A 17,660-nucleotide genomic window follows, 5' to 3' on the forward strand; every position below is an offset into this window, starting at 1 on the left:
CTTATTGGCATCTTTCCTTCTGATTGGCAATCTGACATTTGAGTATTAAGAGCTGAATTACAGCAGACTGTTTTTGATTTTTTAAAAATGTGTTGCATAATTGCTGTTAAATACTTTCTCATGCCAGATTTTGAAAGATTCATGAAAATACTTTTCATAGCAGTCTGCTGTTTTAAACATTTTGGACCAAAGCTTTCCTCACAAGTTCATGGCGTTGTTTTTTGAAGCATGAAAGCCACTGCATTATAAAGTTCAACTTATCTTGTTCTTAGTTGAACTAGTACCAAGAAACTGAAATACCAGGTTATGGAGTTGCAGATTTTATAGTTGTGTTTTCTTTAAACAGCATAAAGTAGCTCTCAAATGGTAAAAGCTCCTTAGTTGCTCTGAGACAAATTTTATATTTCCAGTGAACATGTTTTCTGTATAATTTCTACAATCTCCATTAAAGTGCTTTATTACACCTCTCTGCTCCCATCCTCCTAAATTGCTCACCTTATGATTTTACCCTGTGGTAACAAGGGGGCACAAGCAGCAATCAAGCTGTCATTCATCTCTTTCAATGGATGTTTCCTGTCATTACCTCCTGACATATAATTTAGTAAGAATGAGAGATGGTTTCATTTGATATCTCCTAATACATCCCTGAAAATGATATTGTACAATTATGCTGTAATAACGTGCAGCAAGCTCAAAGTAAGAAAAGTTGAGCACTGAAGCTCAAAATCTATCTTTTTTTTTATGAGGGCGCTTCAAGACATCATTTTTATTGTGCATTCATGATGATTTGTGCTCATTATGGCATCCAGCTGGTTGTACACAATCCTACTTCCAATACTGTTTTCATGTACCAAACTTTCAGGGTGGACATACTGCTTAATTTCTAATTGGTGCATGTCCCTTAGCTTTCTGCTTGAAAACCTGTAACTTTTACACCACAAATGTTCTGGTTTGGGTTTTTTTGCCCTGCTTTTGTTGTGCTATAGTTCAAGAGGAAGCCTTGCAGAAAAAGTAATAAAGCTGAATCATGTGTAGATGGTCTAGTAAAAATCTACCACTAATTCACTATTAGTATATAAATGATGTGTTGCAGAATATATCTGCAAAAAAACAGTCTAAAGGGCTTTGACTAAATACGTAAGAGCCTTAACTCTCCTCTTAATCCAAAGGGTTTTATAAAGCCCAAGAATAATGGATATGCATAAGTTCATTCACTTTTCCTGAGTTGCCTGCTCTATATTTGTTTTCATTTTGTGTCATAGATTTGCTAATTATCATTGGTATTGGAAATTGTGCCTTAGTGTTTGTTTCCCATCTGTAAAATGGGCCATCATTTCTAGTGTGTCTTCTAAATTCCAGCGCTGCCTGCAGGTTTAAGGTGGGTCTGGACAGTGTATTAGTCAGCTCCTGATCCTGTTATCTCAACAGCCTCAATTCCCATTATCTATACCCAAACTAGGATGTAGCTCATCTTCCCTTTCCTTTGATAATATATGTTGCACTTCAAATTGTTCAGCGTATTTTGTATATTGTATCTGTAAGGTAAGCCCATATTTCTATATTCCTGAGGGAAACTGGTTGCCCAAGGCAGTTCCTTTATTTTGTTAAAAGTATATTCCAGCTTTCCACCAATGCCTGAAGTGGCTGAGAATGATAAAATACAAATACAATAAAACAGCAATAAAATGCACAAATTCATAGCTGAAGTGAGATTTGAATGGATGCTGCCTTCTGGCTCATAACTCATTACCTTAGCCACTACACTATAGCAATCCTATACTTCTATATGGTTACGCAAATTATTTTGTTTATTTCTTCATGAAGAGACATCTGTGTCCAAAGTGCCTTGCAGAGTTTCATCAGCCAGAAAAAGACCTGCACTTCCTTTTAATGTGGGAATGGATGAATCGCATGAAAACTTGTCCTAGACCATGATGTTTCCCTTTTGATGTTCATGCAGGTGGTAGATAAGCGTTCTTGGCCTCCTTATATCTAATGAGCAGATCTGACAACTGTCTGGTATATTTCTCTTTGCTTTCGTCTGGAAAAGCATGTGTGAAAGCAGAAGGAATTTGGGCTTTCGTTGTAGGATCAAGCAGTTGTTAATGAAGACTCTTTGGATAGTACTTGGCTTTTTTCATTCCATTAATATCTGCTAGTTTAAATACAGCTTGAAGCTCTTCTGCATCTAAACTGCTGCTCTTAAGGAGTGTATGTGTGAACTTGCCCGTGCATTTTATTTTTTCCTAGGCCTTGTTTTTTCTTGGCAGCTTTCTTTTCTGAAATGATGCCTCTCTGTGTTTTGTCAAAGGGTCTGATACAGCTGGTGAACTTCTTTCCCTGGGTTATGTACCAGCCAGAATCTCTCAGCTCAATCCACATCTTCAAGTCTTGACCTGACTATTTGCAGCAATAACTGCCAGAGCACTTGGGGAGAATTCCATTAATCGAGCCCTCTTAAAATCAGTTCTACCACCTAGTGAGCTTCACGGCTGTGTGGGGATTCAAACCCTTTTGAGTTTGAAACTGTCACTAAAGCCACATGGTATAGTGGGCAATCTGATTTTGAAAAAGGGCCATAAACAAGATTTAGAGATGGATCAACTGCCATTGTCTCCTTTAACTTTTCCATTGCAAATGAGACCTCAAACAGTGAAACCTTGGCAAACATCAGAGGAAGTTCACATTTGGAAGTAGGGGTCATGAGGAGTGGGGAGACGTTTCAGTTCACACACTGGTGGTGGTGTTGGATCTAGATATTTCATTTTGCTTGTATAAATGAATGGCAGCGGTGGAAGATAATAGCCTACGGCCCAGTGTTGCCATGCACTGATATCATCATACTTGACTGGAGGGCCCAGCTTCCACCATTGAACACCAAGTGAGGTGTTCAACTGTGCATGGTCAGGGGGACTCTGCAATACACAGGCCCTCCTCCCCCCTGTACACCCCACCCACTGCAGTGATTGCTATTTTGGTAGTTATTGCTTAATAAAGGTAAAGGCCAGCTCACAAAATAATATCTCTGTCTCTCTCTCTCTCACACACACACACACACTTCCCAACTGTCCCCAGGTATGTTCGGAAATGTGTGAACAAGGGATTTTGGTAACTCCTGGGCTAAACCTCAGTATGCACTGAAGCTTCCTTTTTTTAAAAAAAAAGCTATTTCTACACCACTAGCTATATATAGTCGATTCATAGGGTTGCTGTAAGTCGTAATCGACATCACAACAACATACAAATAAAAAGCAATATAATATTAAACATCTACTGATATCAACACACCACCTCACAACAAATGATGTCCCCTGACCGTGCTGACCTTATTCTAGTCTCTCGCTCTAGGGCTTAATCTTATTGGTAGCTGGAATTCAAGGGGGGGCAGCCCTGCCCCAGTGTCTCTGAGGAATAACCCGAAGGGACATCTCTTTGGTCATGCCTTTTTGGTGGTGGCACCAGCAACAGCTGCCTGCCATCCAGGGGTGGGCTTTCTTTTATGGACAGCCTCTTGCTATGGCCACATGTTCAGTGCAAGGATTTTGCACTGTTTCAGGGCAATGGCCAGCATCTCCCAGAGTTTTATCAAATGTTGCAGTGGGGGAAAGTAATTTATTCAGGACCATGGTGCTGTCTGAAGGAATTAACCCTTCAAAAAACCCCATGCTGTTTCCTTGATTAAATTTCTCCCCAAATACTGCCATTTGCCCCTAGGGACAAGACATATAGGTATCATATAAAAGAATTAATAGGCAAAAATCCCTTGCGGTATAAGAACACACCTATAGTCAACATATTTCTATCAAAATTTTAAAAGCAGGGAAATTGGGCAGCTATAGTGAATGTACCAGGGAAGCAGGAGACCTGACCTCTCTAAGGTATGGTACTGCCCTACAAATATGTAAAACTGCAAACAATTTGGGTTGATCTTTCACAGTACAACCCACTTCCTGTATAGCTTGGAAGAATTTGGTAACGTGCCTCTTTTCCCCTCACAGAGCTACAATCACCAGAAGAGGGACTGATTGCTATACTGCTCTGGCCACTGGAGCTCTGCCAGGGGAATAGAGTTTTCCTAGCAACTCTCGGCACCCTTCACAAACTACACTTCCCAGGATTCTTTCAGGGTAAGCCATTACAGTTTAAAGTGGTAAAAATGTCTGGCGTGGTTGTGACTCCCTGATTAGCCAAGCCAGACAGCTGTGAGTCTGGCTTTTAGAATACTGACAGTTGGTTCTTATTGAGCATGCCTATGCTATCATAGACTCCAATGTTAAATTCCTTAAATTAACTAAAATCCAGCCATGCATTTCTTTAAGTTTTAAACTGCAGACGATGAAGGTCAGAGTATGGTGCAAGTTCAGTAAGAGGATTATAGGTACTCTATGAACATGACTGACTTTAAATTAATTTCAACAGGTTATGAGACCACTGACAGAAAAAGTCCAACAATGGTCTGGATATTGTTTCTCTTGTTTTATACTTTGAACTCTGGATTCTCTGAGTGTTTTGTGTATCACCCTGAAAACGTAAAGGGTTGTTAAGCAAGTGTTTCTGAGTTCAGGATTATGAATTTTGTAAGATTTTATTTTGAAATGAGTTTATGGGAAACAACAGAATAGCGTGGGGGGTATTTTCAACATGGTGGAATGTGAAAAATCCATGCTGGCTATAGTAAACAGCCACTCTCATGGCTGTATAATCTATTTTGCCTCAAGGACAAATAGCTGTGGGAAGAAAGTGGCATGAAAGGGAAGAGTTACACTCTCCAGAACTGTGGTCCTAATCTGAATTATCCTTCTCCCTGCTGCTGCTATTAACAATTATAATTTTAAAATAATTGTTAATAATAATATTCCTAAATATAAATACTTAACACTCCTGTTCTCTAGGGGCTCACAATCTATATATTCAAAGAGGAAACAGCCTTTGCCAATAGCCCTTCTGCAGCGTGAAAGTCATTTTGCACCTAGCATGGTGTCATGATCTAAGCGTGGGGTAGGGGCCTCCAGATATAGTTGGTCTCCACTCCCAACAGCTGCAGCCAACTTGGCCAGCTGTTAGGGATGGTGGGAGTTGCAGTTGAAATGGCCTTGAACCATCTATTTCTTGTACAATCACAGGATCGAGGTTTCTTGCATACTCCCCTGGTCCATATCTACACAGACAACTTATATGACAAACGTGGTCACCTGAGCTTTCACGGTTTTCGCCAGCAGTTTGGTCTGTCTATGCAAACTATGGTCGAGGTCCCACCAAACAGCATAATATGGTTTAGGGATATCTCAGGAAAAATAATAGGAACTCAACAGCGAATGAATTTTATAATATTTATTTATTCATTACACATTACGTTATATAGATGTGTAAGTCACACATAAGACTCTGGCCACAGACAGTGAATCAGAATCATATAGGTCAGGGTCAAAGTCCTGACTGGTTACAAGCACATAATGGCATTCATAATGCTTACAGTAGCCTTAGCCAGTAGCTCTTATATATTCTAGCTCAGGTTTATATAATATTAGGCTTCTACATTTAATATGCATTTAACAAATCTCAGAATATAATGTGCTATTAATTTAGACTTAGACATTATACAAGTTACATTGCAAACAAGTTATATTTTCTTGAACATATTTCAATACATTTCTATTTCTTATCTGGAAAGAAGTGGAATAATCTCACCCTTGTAGAAAGCAAGCCTCAAACCTCCAGCTAGCAGCATGGCAGCATGTTGGATCAGTCTGTAAGACTGATAGTGAATGCAGGAACTTCCCGCCCTTTATAATAATTCTTATCCTCTTACCATCTGCCTCCTACCAGAGATAGCAAACGCCTTGTCTCGCCTCCTGCCAGGGACCGCAAACAGGACCTTATCATAACAATTACTCAGTTTTACCAGAAACAGGTGTTGTCCACACCATATAAGGAGGTTCCCCCTCTAGTTCCTACATGTCCGCAGGCAGCTGCTGCTGGAAGCTACATGCCATTTATCAGTACATTGGCTGACTGCCCAGAACTAGACAAAGTCCGGAGGAGCAGAAAAGCTTTTACCTTTTTGGGGCTTATAAGGAGGTCTGCGTACCTGGACATATAATATCCTATATTAGCTTAAAACATACATTGTAAAGACTGTTAGATGGGAAATACATACATTAAACGTAGGGCCAGCCCACAACATAGTCTAGCAAAGCCTGGAGGGCCACAGGTTCCACTTTCCTGGTACAAGTTAATGAATGTCATGTAACTAACCTACACAACATCTTACAACTGTAGATTTTTTCTATCTCGTCCTGAAACTTCTTTCAGCACCTAGCACCACATTCTGTCCTCCTGAAGAACTGCAACATCCACAAATCCTGTCTCATTTCATATGCATGGTAATAATAAATAATAATAATATTTTATTTTTGACTCGCCTATCTGGCCGAGTTAACGGCCACTCTAGGCGACGTACAACATACAATACAATACAGTAAAATCAGTATTAGAATGGGAAAGCTAACATGCTGTAGCACACTGGCTCCCAAACTCCACTCCCTGCTCCCTGCTACTTGAAAATTGCCGAGGGTCTTCCCGGGCCAATTAATTATTTTTCTGTTAATTGTTTAGCAATTGTAATGCACTGTGCTAAATGCTACATTTTTTTAAAGTACATGGAATTCAAATTTTAATACAATAAAATACAGTAAGAAATAAAAGAAGCAATCAAAATACAAATTTAAAAAATCAGTATGAATATTTTAATGCAGTGGATGAGTCTGTTGTGTTAAACAAAGTTCTTTGATGTTCAGTGTAATATTTGTCAGCTTGTGTCTTGGGTCAGATTCAGTGTTCATCCAGCATGCTATCCTTTCATATAAATGGACAGCTCCCAGTCTGAGTCACTCGCTTTATTTGGAATACTGTGTACAGTTCTGGTCGCCTCATCTCAAAAAGGATATTATAGAGTTGGAAAAGGTTCAGAAGAGGGCAACCAGAATGATCAAGGGGATGGAGCGACTCCCTTACGAGGAAAGGTTGCAGCATTTGGGGCTTTTTAGTTTAGAGAAAAGGTGGGTCAGAGGAGACATGATAGAAGTGTATAAAATTATGCATGGCATTGAGAAAGTGGATAGAGAAAAGTTCTTCTCCCTCTCTCATAATACTAGAACTCGTGGACATTCAAAGAAGCTGAATGTTGGAAGATTCAGGACAGACAAAAGGAAGTACTTCTTTACTCAGCGCATAGTTAAACTATGGAATTTGCTCCCACAAGATGCAGTAATGGCCACCAGCTTGGACAGCTTTAAAAGAAGATTAGACAAATTCATGGAGGACAGGGCTATCAATGGCTACTAGCCATGATGGCTGTGCTCTGCCACCCTAGTCAGAGGCAGCATGCTTCTGAAAACCAGTTGCCGGAAGCCTCAGGAGGGGAGAGTGTTCTTGCACTCGGGTCCTGCTTGCGGGCTTCCCCCAGGCACCTGGTTGGCCACTGTGAGAACAGGATGCTGGACTAGATGGGCCACTGGCCTGATCCAGCAGGCTATAATAATATAATAATAAATTTTATTTCTAGGCCGCCTATCTGGCCGCACAAGCAGCCACTCTAGGCGGCGTACAAGATAAAGTAAAATACAACATACAAACTACATAAAAACCCAAGAACTACAATATAAAATGAAACTGAACCCACCCATAGCTAAAACCAATGGCACCCAAAACAAAAACAACAAAACAAAAGACAAAACCCCAGGCCACCTCAGCCAGCCGGCTTATGTATCCCTCCAAAGAGGGACAGGTGATGGAAATTAGTCACAGCTGGCTGGGTACCTGGGACCTGGTCCTGCAGGAGGCACGTCTCCTTCTTCCTGCAGGCACTGGGTCTCCTTATGTTCTTATGCTTTCTCTTACATCTTAAACTTCTTACTTGCTGCTTCCTTCATTCATATGTATTGACTCTTCACTCCTTTCAAGTGCCTTGTCAGCCTCTTTTTTACCTGCTTGGATCTTCACCTGTCTTGCCACCAGTTGCAGTCCATCTGGGTGGACCACTGAGTTCTAAGAATAAGGCAGTTGCTGTGCCTGCCCTTCTCTCTCTCTATCTCTCTCTCATATACCTCCACAGAGTCACTGCCACAGACCATCTGAATGAAGCTAATGAACCATTGGTAGTCCATGGACCACACTTTGGGAACCTCTGGTGTAGCAATTAAGGGTGTTGGACTGGGACTGGGGAGAGACATGTTCAACTTCTCACCCAGCTGTGAAGCTCACTGATGACCTTGGGTCAATCACTATCACTCAGCCTAGCCTACCTCACAAGGTTGTTGTGAGAAAGTGAAGCAAGACATACTACATTCATTCACTTCATTTCATTTCCATCCCAACAATACTCCAAGTAGCTCAGCCTAACCTACCTCACAACAACCCTGTTGAGCTCCTTAGAGCATGCTTGGGATGGAAATTAAATTAATGTATATCATCTGACTTGTTTCACTTAAAATATGGACCTGCCCATGAGATAATAGCATTTATATAGTTCATTTTGAATGTTCAGATCATATATCACTCAATAATCCTTACATCCTGTATGGTATTCCAAACCAATAATCCTGTATGGTATTCCAAACCAAACTTTTTGGGCAGGATGGCAGACATTTGTGTGCCCACATTTAAATTTCTGACCATTAGGTAGTAAGAATTAGGAGAAATATGTTTTCCTTTAATGACACACATTCTATGCTAGAAGCCAGCTGTACCATTAAACACAGCACATTCAGCGGGGAAGGAATATGCAACATGCAGCATTCAAACCTATGTTCAATTTGCAAGTCCAACGAACGCTTCCACTCTTGTTTCCATGGAAACATGCTGGCCTGCTTTTTAAAAAAATTGTTATAGTTGTGTGGCTTGCCTCTGTCCCACAAATGTTTACATTTATCTGTCATTTAGCTTGATGCTCATAAATCCATACTTTTTTGCCCACAGCCTGTTTTACAAAAGCTAGCTGTGGCGATTGCGAGCCCCCTTTGTGCATCTTGACACATTTAGCTCTTCCTCAATGTCATGATGAAGCAAACCCCATCTGTGAGACTGCAAGCAGCAGCTGGAGTCCATGGAGTCTGCCCTTTTAGCTATACACAGCTCTCCTGATCATATTTCAGCTTAATAAGCTGCTATACAAACCTCCCTCTGCCACATGCAGCACATTTGTGGGGTTTTTTTTCCTCCCCTTCAACACTCTTGACTCCTTAAATCTCTTTGATGGGGTTGTTTCCATGGCATTAACTGCATCTGTCTCTTCTTACACAAAGCAGCACCACCACCCCTCCGCCCCCAGTAGTCACAGTAGGGGAGGCTCTGGAGACTGCCATTTGGCTCAGTGTGTGTGTGTGTGGTGTGTGTGTGTGTCCTTTTGAAAAGGACCAGCTAGACAAAGCCAACTTCTGGTCTTTTTTTTTTTTGTATCAAGTATCTGGTATTATATTAGCATGGTTCTTAAGCGTTAGTTCTTATCCAGCTTGTCAGCTCTAAGCAGGGCATCAGGGAAATCATCAATCGTGCACTCACTGTACACCTCGGATTTTGTATTGTGACTTAGATTATCGTCTTCCTCTGCAATTCAGCCCTTTATCCAGAGCAGTCCTCCTTCCTCCCACGTCATGATATGTCCCTTCTTTTGTATTTTCCAGTTGATAATCTGGGGCCGTGTCTTCTCAGTGGTAAGGTAAGCCCATTTAAATGAATTGTCTAAGAAACAGTTTTCCTCAGCATGCATGACTGTAACATTTAATTATATGTTTTGAGTGAAGTGATCTTGCTGCTTATGAAGGCAAGGGACAAGATTTACCTTTAGCATCGGCTCAAATTAAACCCTGAAAACAAGGCTATGTAAGTTTTTCCACATGTGTGGCCTGTAGTTTGAGATGCTGCAAAATTGGGCATTGGTGCTCTGACTCTTCATATAAGGTGCGATGGATGAGATTTCTGGCCTTACTGACAATGCTTAACAATAGTGTGGGGGTTTAACAATACCATTAATGTGTGTTTACCCCAAACCTCTCTCTTTTCCATTGCTAGACTTTCGACTACACGTAGCTCAAGGTAAGGAGAGGCTGTTTGTTGCAAATAATGGAGCAGCATGCTTTTTGCACAGGGACAATTATTGAAGCTTCTTATAGAGTATGTAATACAGACTAACCAGTTGATAGTGGCAATGGCCTACCTCATCAGATATGTGAAGTGGACTGAGAAAGTGCAAGAGTGTATGCCTATAAGTCTGTAGCAGTAGTTTCCTAACTTTTACCCCACACAGACCACTTGAAAAATGCTGAGGGTCTTTGCAGACCACTTAACAATTTTCCTGCCTGTTGTAGAAATTGTAATGTGCTCTGCTAGATGCTGTATGTTTTTAATTGTATTTTTATTGTTTCTTTTAGTTCTCATATTGTATTTTGTTGTATTACAATCTGCATTCCATAGAATTTGTAATACAATGAAATACAATGTAAGAAATACAAGAAGCAATCAAAATACAATTAAAAACCAGAATGAATATTTATTGCTGACATGCCGTGGAGCACCTGAATAAAACTTGCAGACCACTAGTGATCCACGGACCACAATTTGGGAAACCCTGGTTTATAGGATAAGATACAATCGTTTGTGAAGGGTACCTCCATACACATGGAGAATAAATCAATCAAACAATGAGTACTAACAATAATGGGAATGCAAAAACCATATTCTGATAGCTCTTGGGCTGCTGGCAGGGGGGGGACAGACATAGATTTCTGCATTTCATTTTAGTGCAAATTCACTTATGCTTAACCTTCCTATAGGTGTCTGCCTACCACCCAAATTCTTAGGCTGACACTTATTTGCTTATAAGACTGAGACTGATTCCCCACCCACCAACCCCAATCTTTCTGACAAACCTCTGGTGACTAACCCAGAATCTTTATCCCTCCACCCCTTTAGCAATTGGGAAATTGCATTCAAACCAAGTTTGTTTTCATTTCTTTTTAGTGCAAATTCTATTATGTTTAACCTTCCTATGGGTGTTCACCCACCTTAATTCTTAGGCTGGCACTTACAATATGCTGTTTTTGCTTACAAGACTGAGATAGATTTTTCTTCATCTTTCTGACAAATTTCTGGGGACTAATCCAGTTTTTATTTTATTTTATTTTTCCCTCTTCAGCAGTTGGGAAATCTCATTCAAGGCAAGTTTGTTTTCACACCCTAATAGAAATTTGGTGAGACAACTGCACACTATTATCTATATATGGGAGAGGGGCTTATGTCAATAATGATCATAAATGGTACAGGTTTTGAGGCTTGAGCAACTTGGCCTTATTCCTTCCTACAGCCCTTGCTGCTGTTCAGAACTCAAAAAAAAAGAAAGAAAAAGAAGCATTGATCTTCAGCTGGTGAGTTGCACCCTGGTCTGATGGGTTACAACAGGCATCTTACCACTATTATTAAGAGAAGGGAAAACTTAAGAGAGATGGGGAGATGTAGTAGTAGTAGCAGTAGTAGTATTGATTCCCATAATGCATCCTGAAGCAATTTACAATATAACAACATATATAAAGCAGTTGCATATATAAAAACAATTTTAAAAACAATTATAAAACAGTTTAAAACAACAACAGCAGATACATAAAATAATCCAAATTCAAGATACAAAATGGTATAAAGATTTTACAAGGCTTGTTGAAAGAGGAGCATTACTCTTTAGCAGGTGCCAAAAAGATGATAGAGAAGGCACCTGTCTGATAAGCAATAGAAGGAAGTTCCAGAGAGTAGGTGACACTACATTGTGCGGAATGGACCTCCTGATAGGATGGCATCGGCTAGATGCCCTTTCCTTCATAACACAGTGATTGTTTAGATATGTAGGGGATGAGATGATCCTTTAGGTATGCTGGTCCCAAATTGTATAGGGCTTTGTACACCAATACCAGTGCCTATATGGAGAGATGAACATACACAATAATAATTAAATGTATCCCTTGTGTTACAGGTTTAGGTCAAAAGTGGGTCCTGAGCTTGAAATGAATGAACCCTGATCTAAAAGAAGGGATGATCCCAGGTCCAGCATTAGTACCTGACATGGTGGGGCAAATGCTGGGGCCTATGGGCCCCAGAGGAACAACTGCAGCTGGCACTGGTTTCTCCCTCTCCTTCTCTCTTTTTTGAGGAATGCGCTGTGAAGAGAAGTGCTGGGTAAGTCAGCTGCAGGCTGCCATCATTATCCCTCTGCCTTTAGGCCCTGCCCCTGATGTATGTGGATTTTTCATTTGTTGTAAACCACTTTGATTTTTTAAAAATAAAATAGCATCATACACATATGTTTATAAAATAAATAAATAAAATACTTTATTTATTCCATGTATGAATCACTTCCCATGAAACATCTCAAAGTGATTAACAATGAAAACAATATAAATAAAAACATCACTGATAGCATGATATATCAAAACAATTTCAAATCCAATATAGATACAGACTGAGATAAGAAGCTCCACTTAAAAGGCTTGTTGGAAGAGGAAGATCTGAGACGACTATAGAGATGGCTCCTGCCTGATATGTCATGGGAGGGAGTCCCAAAGGGCAGGGATGTGCTGCCATGCTAAAGGCCCAATTCTGACATCCCAAGGAACAGACCACCTGATGAGATGGTATTTGCAGGAGGCCCACTCCGGCAGAGTAGAGTCATTGTTTGGGTATATTAGGGGTAAGGCGATCTCTGGGCTAGGGGCAAGACCAGAGGTATTGAGAGGATAATTAAGGTGCTAGCAGATTCATCCACCTCACCTGGTGTTTCTTCACAGTGCTGCACTGAGGTACTTTCAGTGCCACAGCCTGACCACTGTTGTCTGCCACCAGCACTTGTCCTGTCTGCATCATGGCAAGCCTGGAGGGAGGGGGACCTTCAGGGTGCTGGTGCTGGGAGGCCCACTGGAAGCTCAGGATTCCCTCAACCCTGGCCCTGGATGAACCCATTCCACAGCTCCTGGCACACTCTGTCTATAGGAGCTGTCCAGCAGTCTGGATGCTGCCGTGAATCCTATGCTGAAAGGTTGCTTAGAATTTAAATCAATATATCCATTTACATCAGGAACTTTGGGTTTTAGTCTAGCACAACCTTTTAACAATAACTATAAATATGTTCTCTCCCATTTAATGTTCATTTGGCCAGTATGTTTGGGTGTGGGTGGGGGCTGTAATGTGTGCACACACAACTGAGTGCCTATGAATTTCAGTGTGCATGTGGTACCTACACCACATGCTCAGGAGCTCTCTATGTGCTGCAGGATACCTGTGTGCTTGCCCAGGTATGTCTGTGTAAGCCCACACAGGACTGTAACCCCAGTGCTAGCATCAAAATTCTACAATCTACTGAGCCTAAATGCAGCTGGAGGATTTTTTAATTTTATTTTAAAGTGGCAAACGCACTCACTTTAATTAGCATGTTAACATTAGATCCGTTCAGTTCCTAAACATTCTATTTATATGCAAATTAAATTCTCCCTTTGGATAGTTAGGAGATTAAAGTAGTTGTTAGGGGATGGAAGGTTGCCCTGGCATGGAAACCGCTGCAGTCATCTTGTTTATTGGCTTACGCATTTTTCATAACCTGCTTTGCTTTAAATTAAAAACTACAACAGAGCTGCCTTGTTTTGAATTCTGCAAACTCTTCCAAATAAGACTCAGTGGGTGGGCGTACCAGCTCCTTACAACTGTTAACTGCACAGTGGTGATAGTTTATAGCCTCTGACCTCATGGTTAGTCCAGCATTGTCATTCTTCTAAAAACTCATGGAAAACAAGCTGTGGAAGTCAGGGAAGGTGGTGACACTTAACAAGTAAACAGAGACTACACAATGCTATGTCTTCATGCACTTAAAACTACCACTTGGACTACCTCTGCACCATACATTTAAAGCACTATTATACCACTTTAAACAGTCATGGCTTCCTCCAAAGAATCCTGGGAGCTGTAGTTTATTGTTTGATGCTGAGAGTTATTAGGAGACCCCTGTTCCCCTCACAGAGCTACATTTTCTGGAGTGGTTTAATTATCAGTCCCTCTTCCCAGGTGCACCATTAAAGCCAGTCTGGCACTTCAACCAGTATTCTTATACAGGCCCAACTTTGCTGCCGTACTGTCTGTTAGCGGCAGTGACTCCACTTTTGGGAAACAGTGGTACGGCACATACACACACACACACACACACACACACACACCTGCTGCACCTGCTGCCAGCTTCCCATCCTCTGTCACCTCTCACTTTTGCAGTCAGCCCATCCCCACAAACCACATTCCTCCCTTCCCACACACAATTTCAACAGTATCATTCATTCATTCATTCATTCATTCATTCATTTTTATTCTGCTCTTCAGCCAAAAAAGGCTCCCACATCAGTGATACAAGACAAGCCCTGCCCCTATGCTTGCAAGGTAAAGACATGGCACAAAAGGAAAGGATTTGGGAGGGAGGAGAAAGAAAGAAAGCTCAGGCCCTAGTTGTTAGTTATAAAGTTCCTGTAATGGCCAACTGGGATGGAAATATTTCATGGAGAGGAAGAGCCAAATATTGCTCAGCAGAGCTCTTGGAGAGGACCTGCACTCCCGATCTCTCTCCCTGATGGAATGGTTCCTGAGGAAGAAGCCTGATGGCTCTTGACAAAACTGCATCTCTCATCATTCCTTAGAGTTTTGCACCCCGGGAAATTGCTAATCAGTGCATGAAAGAGACAAATGAGGTGAGAAAGAGAAACTCTCCCTCTTTTCCTGACACATCATCTGCTGCTGCAGTTCTTGCCACTTCCACTTGCCAGGAAAGGAAGGAAAAAGAAAGGAATAGGGAAGTGTGCTCTTGGGGCTGGGCTGGGGTGTGTGTGCCCGCATGCCTGAGCCTTTCTTACCACTTCCCTCCACCCCCTGGATAAATAATATAATTCCCAAGTGAATCCAAGGCAGGTATGAGAATGCTCACCCCTCTCTAATTTCAAAGGGTTTGACATACGGGGGCACCTAAGGATTATTGAGGTAATGTAAGATAATAGGTCACTTTTATGCCCATACTGCAGATGAGGTGGGGTTGCAAGAGAATGGCTTTCCCAGTGCCACTAGTGAATTCACAGCAGTAGTGACATTTGAACCAGGGACGTTTTAGTTCACAGCCCAGGCTCTTACACATTACTCTGCACTCACCCTCTGATATGAATTGGATGTGTGCATATTTTTCTTTTCTGACATCATAAATGCCATGTAGGAAATTTCCCAGCTGCACAGTGAGGAGCTGTATACGAATGACTTAGCAGGAGGCAGCTGCAACAGGAAAAACTTAAAAGCAGCCATCAGACTGGAGCCTTTTAGGAACATAGGAAGCTGACTTAAACTGCGTCAGACTGTTGGTCCATCTAGCCAGGGCAGGTGCCAGATGGCAGCCGGGTCGGATCCTGGCTGATGGTCCCTGCAGCCCGGGGGGGGGGGCTGAAGGGCCCCTCCTTAGTGTGGGAAAGTAGCACTCCCATTCTGCGATCTGCAGCAGCATCGGCTCCCAACCCTGCTGGATCGTGGAGAGGGAGCTCCAAGGCACCCCTGCCAATGCAGTCGTTGTGGGTTCCATAAGCCCACATGCACACCCCACCTACCTCTTCTGTCCCTGTGAATGACATGCACACTGTGCATGCATGCCTGCCTGCCATCAAGGAAGATGGCAGCAAGGGCTTCCCTAAGGGACTGACACCCCTGGTGCCATCTTGTTTTAACGGGAGGCACAGTGCGCACGTCATTCACAGGGACGGGAAAGGTAGATGGGATGTGCGGGGTGCGCCTGTTAGCCCCATGCCATCTGTAGGGGAGGTTGTACTACGGCGGTGTGAGCCAGGGCAAGCTGGTGCTCAAGGGCCCAGTCATGTCTGGTGCCAGCCCTGCATCTAGCTCCGTATTGTCTACACAGCCTGGCAGCAGCTCTCCGAAATGTCAGATGAGGGTTCTTTCCCAGCCCTACCTGGATATGCTGGGTATTGAAGTTGGGACCTTCTGCATGCAGAGGAGATGCCCTGGCACTACTGAGCTATAGCCCTTCCTCTTTCTTGGCTCTGGCCCTCAGATGTCAGAGTTAACACTGCCATGAAATCTATTTACATTCAAGCAGAACCTCTTCAATACACTGACAGCTTTTAACCAAGGTGTGTGTGCATAATTCCCTGAACAAGAGGCTTGCTCTAATATTTTTGTAAAACATGGTTCAGCTTTTTCCCATTATCTTCAAAATGCTAACTGCTGTGTGAATAATTTGAGTAAGTGCCATGAAATCTTTACTATCAATCACTTATTATGAATAATTTTTTGTTATTATAGTTATTATTATTACTCAGTCATCCCTGACATCTAGTATTGGGAAGAAGGGAACTACATATACACTGGGGGAAAGGCTTGCTGAGTCTCAGTAGGAGACTTATGCCCCCCTGAGGCATGGAGGTCAAACTGCAGGAGATAAATGTCTACTGACTCGGATTACAAGTTAACTCAACTGATGCAGTTAAGTCAAGTGCTAAAACCTCATAAAATCTATCCTGAAGCAATCAGATTCCAATGTTATAAATTCTCATATCCTTCAGATGGGCAAGCAAGCATAGTGTGCCCTGTATCCATGAAAATGGGGATTCACCAAATGCAGAAACTGAACCCACTCAATTCACTGAAAGCTACTTTGGTTCCTCCCACTACCACCAAGAGAAGTTATTTGATATCATGATCTATGACAGAACCAACCACTGGCATTTATATTAACAGCACCATCATATATTGTCCATTCAGAAGTAGATTCCAGGATCGGTATTGGGACCTGTACTTTTCAACTTGTTCATTAATGACCTAGAATTAGGAGTGAGCAGTGAAGTGGCCAAGTTTGCTGACGACACTAAATTGTTCAGGGTTGTTAAAACAAAAAGGGATTGCGAAGAGCTCCAAAAAGACCTCTCCAAACTGAGTGAATGGGCAGAAAAATGGCAAATGCAATTCAATATAAACAAGTGTAAAATTATGCATATTGGAGCAAACAATCTTAATTTCACATATATGCTCATGGGGTCTGAACTGGCGGTGACCAACCAGGAGAGAGACCTCGGGGTTGTAGTGGACAGCACGATGAAAATGTCGACCCAGTGTGCGGCAGCTGTGAAAAAGGCAAATTCCATGCTAGCGATAATTAGGAAAGGTATTGAAAATAAAACAGCCGATATCATAATGCCGTTGTATAAATCTATGGTGCGGCCGCATTTGGAATACTGTGTACAGTTCTGGTCGCCTCATCTCAAAAAGGATATTCTAGAGTTGGAAAAGGTTCAGAAGAGGGCAACCAGAATGATCAAGGGGATGGAGCGACTCCCTTACGAGGAAAGGTTGCAGCATTTGGGGCTTTTTAGTTTAGAGAAAAGGCGGGTCAGAGGAGACATGATAGAAGTGTATAAAATTATGCATGGCATTGAGAAAGTGGATAGAGAAAAGTTCTTCTCCCTCTCTCATAATACTAGAACTCGTGGACATTCAAAGAAGCTGAATGTTGGAAGATTCAGGACAGACAAAAGGAAGTACTTCTTTACTCAGCGCATAGTTAAACTATGGAATTTGCTCCCACAAGATGCAGTAAT

Source organism: Rhineura floridana, chromosome 6, assembly GCF_030035675.1.
Source record: "Rhineura floridana isolate rRhiFlo1 chromosome 6, rRhiFlo1.hap2, whole genome shotgun sequence".
NCBI lineage: Eukaryota > Metazoa > Chordata > Lepidosauria > Squamata > Rhineuridae > Rhineura > Rhineura floridana.